This window comes from Tamandua tetradactyla, chromosome 4 (genome assembly GCF_023851605.1).
Source record: "Tamandua tetradactyla isolate mTamTet1 chromosome 4, mTamTet1.pri, whole genome shotgun sequence".
Lineage (NCBI taxonomy): Eukaryota > Metazoa > Chordata > Mammalia > Pilosa > Myrmecophagidae > Tamandua > Tamandua tetradactyla.
Window position 1 is genome coordinate 124,235,327 of NC_135330.1, and position 5,224 is coordinate 124,240,550.

Sequence of the window (5,224 nt, forward strand, 5' to 3'; positions counted from 1 at the left end):
AGTATGTTTAAAATATCAATAAACTTCAACAGTATTGATGTTGATATTTGTATAGTGCTTTGAATTTTCAAATCTAATTGAATACTTATCCTTGCCAGAATACTATAAGATAGGCCATTTTGGGGTTGGAGGGGATCCAATAAATTACATTTGTTGTCTCCCGCTCATATTTGAAACAAAATGAGAGGGCACAGAAATCAGACAGATAAATTATTATTTCATTCAACACATTTACTTAACTCCTACCATGTGCTTGGCACTGCTAAAGACACTGGGGAAAAGTCAGTGAATTGCACAATATTCTCTGCCTTCATGGAAGTTATGGTCCGTGGAGGGGAGATCAAAGTTAGATACTGTCACAGACACAACGATGCACAATTTGAATCTTACTTCAGGAAACAACATGCTGCCCACTGCCCAGCTTTGAAAAGTGTGTTTAGTTGCCAACCTCTAGCCTTTACCTCATGCAGGCCTGGGTATGCCTCTGCTTTGGAGCCAAAGTCTAACTCTTTGCAAAGCATCCACTGGCCATGTCCAAGCAAGGGTCTCAGTTCTGCCCAATGCTGGACTCCTCTAATAAACTCCCTTTGAGAATGCAGAGGCTTTCTCAGGTCCGTATTGTGGTGAGACCATTCCACCTGCCAATCCTGATCCCCCTCTTTTCCTTCAGAAGTGTTATATGCCCCACCCCACCCCCAGTAATTCTGTTGTATTCTTAATTCTGTGAGAGCATATGTTTCCTGGAGAACTATCACAGATGTTAATAAACAGCTGAGGGTGAAGATAACATTTTTTTTACAGGAACAAATCCTACTAGTGAAATTAGCTTTAGATCTAGGACTGAAGGTGCTTGATCACCCTACCTATAAAGCACTGAGTTCTACCTACACAGTCACTGGCAGTGTGGACAGTTGCATGGGTGATCTCTAACCACAGTGTGGATAATACACACTCTGCACGAGAAAGATTAATGAGATAAATATAACCCTAGACATGCCACCCAGATAAGTGACTCTTCCTTCCATAGAGAGATGGGGCAAGACTAGCAGTGTTATGTCAGCTAAAATCTCTCCAAATGGAAGCATGATACCAGGGGAAAGGAGATGGCCTACATTAGAGATTAAGCAGATTTTATTTTTCCCATTTCAAATTTGACAAAAAAAAAAGTTAAGAGATGTTCAGTCACTTGCCAAGATTATGTGAGAAGTAAATTTTGGGACTTGGGCTCAATGCTTTCTTTCCTTTTTTTTTTTTTTTTTTTGGTGACTTTTTTTTAATTAATTAACGAAAAAAAAGAAATTAACCCAACATTTAGAAATTCTTAAACAAAGTAAGTCTATTCGAACATCTTTCATGCATAAACATAGAAGATAAGGTATACAAAAGCAAATTGGGGTTTTCTCCTTTAAGATACTTTAATCAAGTAGGTGAGTTGGAAACTCAGGATCACACCAACATAGTGTCATCTATTTGATGTTTGACTGAAGATGTGAAGAGAATACTGAGACAGGGGACAGTAAGAACTAATCAGACCAGTGGGGCAGAAGATGAAAGATAGAAGGCAATCACTGGTAGAAGGAGCTAAGGTCTAGAGACTTGAAAGAATGCAGAAGTTTGATGGATGATTAGGGGTTCCAAATGACTGAAACAAGTAGCACAAAGGAGGAACGTGGCAAAGATGGAACCATAAATGCATATCTGTCGGCACTCATTCATTCAATCAGTCAAGAATCTACTATGCACAAAACACAGTGCGGTGCACTGAGAATATAACAGCAATGACATAAGAGAGATGGTCCTCGAACCGAACGAGACCACATGGTAAGTGGTCAGAGGGGAAAAGTGTGGAATGTTCTGGGAACACAGACAGTAGCCCCCACTTAGACCTGGGGTGGGCATGTTAAGTAGATGGCTTTCTAACAAAAGGAACATCCAACCTAAGAAACGAAGTAGGAATAAGATTTTTCTAGATGAAAAGTAGAGGAAGAAAATCCCAAGGAGAGAAAATAAAATGCACAAAAACCAAAAGGGAAAAAGAGCATGGCGTAATCCATGAAATGAAGAAGTACTGAAGAATAGAAAGTGAGGCAGGGGCATGGATTTACATGAAAAAAGATTTTCTGAGAGAAAACTATGTAGTCTATCATTTCAGCAAATGTTAATTCTATATCTATCACTTCTAAAATATTTTAGATTATTTGTGAATTTTCCTTTCTCTATTACCAATGGAAAGATCATAAGAAGAGTCAATCAGATGAATAGGCATCCAGTTGGCGGGGGGCCTCTAAATCACCCTATATTTGGCAGTGGTCATATAATTCCTCAAATTCCATCATCGTACTGTGCTTTCATTCCATTAGCTAAGTGCATTTTTTTTTAATTGTCAAAATGCAAATGTCTCTAGGACTCTAACAGTTTAACTTTATAGCATAGTAGGAACAAACAATTCATATTTAATAGATATAGAGAGAGTTGGCACATAAAGCTTGACATGGAGCATCTGGTATTCTATTTTCCAGAAATGACAAATATTATTCTTCTTCATGAAACAGAACAAATTTTAGGGCAAGAACATGAGGTATTGCAAATCACATTATAAGTGACCGGACCTGAAAATTTACCACTGAGATACAGGCTTTTCCATAATCTTCCAATGTGTTTCTTCCATGTCCATATGGAAAATTTGTTTCAACATTTAAACTAATATCTTATATAATTTTTTTATGCTTCAGAATCTTAGTAGGAGTTTCAAACAAATAATTATTATCTAAGCATTTTTCCTTTTAATACTTACACAAATTCTAACAGAAATTTACAGCAGAAATAACCCTAGCTTTAATATATTGTAACGGTTTACATGTTGTTCTGCTTTAATGTGAAATATTTAAAGGGGATTCCAGGTTTCACAGATAAAATGGTCTGTGAGATAAAACAAAAATATAACAGCTGCACAAAGGAAATAAAAAACAGTTTATCAAAAGTTAAATCTTACCACTTTCAAAATATTGGAAAAGCTACTTGATGTTTTAGAGGAAAATCACTGCAAGGAATAAAATTGTCAGCACTAAATATTTGCTCTAAATCAGCCTTGTTTAATTTTTAAGGATGCTACAATAACAACAATCCAGGCTCTTGCTTTGTTTTGTATACATGACATTGTTATTTTGCCATTATTTTGAGAAGCAGAGTTCAAAGAGAGTTCACTCAGGGATACCACATCTTTTGGAAGATGCAATGTTGGCACCAGAAGCCACTGGGGACCTTCTGTTTCACAGTTTAAATATGAAAAGGCTTAGAACAATTTGGAATTTTTCATTTCATATCCTGCCCCTAGCTATTCTATTTGGTTGGAACTGTGATCAGATTACAGAAAGATTACACTTTAACCTATATTTAATATAAATTAAATAGATATCAGAAGCCACATTGAGAAATTCAATTTTGTTTCCCTGAAGAGCCGGGTAAAGGGTGGGGCTTTATTTTGGTATACTAAATGTTGCTGAGCAACAAAATTGTTTTCAATATAGTTTATATCAGTAAAGGGCAAATGTAAGTTGTTCCTTCATTTCAAGGGGATACTTTCTAAGAAATTTCCTCTGCAGATAGCAGCATCTTGATGGACAAGAGGTCAAGAAGAATTGTAACAAAATGTATATTGGAGAAAATCTCGGGGGAAAAGATATTACTCCTAAAAGGTATTTCAAAGACTTGGACATTACAACTCTGTCCTTTTGAATTCAGTGGTTACATTCTTTTGTAACAGTAAAGTACAGTTTATCATTCTATCCTTTTCAATTGTTGTGCTTTCTATTGCTCTTTGAGGCCAGTAGCTTTACAGCCCACTCCAAGCTCATCTTTAATAAGCATTTGCCATTGCACAGACACAAGTCACACTCTGTTTATTAGTTCCAAGCTTCATAAGTGGTCTGTGGCGTTTCATAGAATTCCCTTATGCCCTGTACGATGAAGCAACACACAACAGAATAACAGAAAAAAGGGAATGCCCTTTTTTCCCAAATACGTAAAATAGTCAATTTTGTTGTATAGATGACAATGCCACCTTTAATTGGACTTAAATAGCATTTAGGAATTACTTACAGCAATATAATTTTCATTAAAAATTGCAAAATATTTTATGGAGTCCTAGAAATTCAAATTTTTCACTTATGTAGAAATGTTTCAGGTCTTCTAAGAAAGCACTAAGGTTACATATTTTCCCTATTTTTTACACATTGCTTAAAGAAAAATGAAACACATTATGTTAAAAATAAAAACTAAGACAGCAAAAAATTAAAATTAAACTAATAATGGCATAAAAGATTTCCCCAATGCTAAGATGAACTCTTTCCTATTTTAACAGCTGGAAAAATTTTATTTCTTTCTTTAGAGGAAGTAATTGAAGTAAAATGTTAATAAAATTTAATTAACTACACAAAGAACTTGTCGTTAGTGTCTTCTTGAATAAATTCTATTTTAAAATGCAAGGTTCTTTCCTTGTTTCAGACAAGGGGGAGCTATTAATCTTCTCCTTCAAAATAAAGAAAGAGGTATACAAAAGCCTTGAAGTATTATATGGTAGCTGGTTGGGGGTACTGCTGTCTTATTTTATTTTGTTTTGGCTTAGGGGTAGGACTATCTTCTAAACTGATGCTTTCAAGATGCTCCTGTTCAGGTCACTGGAAGCCAATTTATGGCTGCATTGCATGAGAGTACCTAAAACTAACATTGTTATGTAGTTTCACTGACAGAGGCACACTCATGCAAAGCAAGATGAATGGGATGTCGGTTTACTCTATCATGGGATCTCCATTTAGTGACCCAGATGAGGACAGAGAGAACTTGTCACACAAGCATGACAGGGCTGGCTACGGCTTTAAGTGGAGCTCCAAATCTCATATAGATTTGATGTTGCCGCTAAAGTACAAAATTTGTCATAAAAGACATGTCAGTACAGAGTTCATTAAGGTAAAGGATGAGAGTGCTTTATCTGGACACAATTGAGCTCTCCTGTGGCAGCCAGATATTTAATTAGAAAAGAGTTGGGTTTTGTGTTCTCTCTCTCCTTAATGGCTTTTAAAAATGCTTTCATTAAGATTTTCCTTATTCTTTAGTTTTAACTCAAAAGTTTCTTGCAGCCTGCCTGATGTTTTCCCCACATTTTCTCCTTTGTTAAATTTGGAGGTGTGTTTGTGATGTCAGTTCACAGTCACTCCAGGCTTGCCTG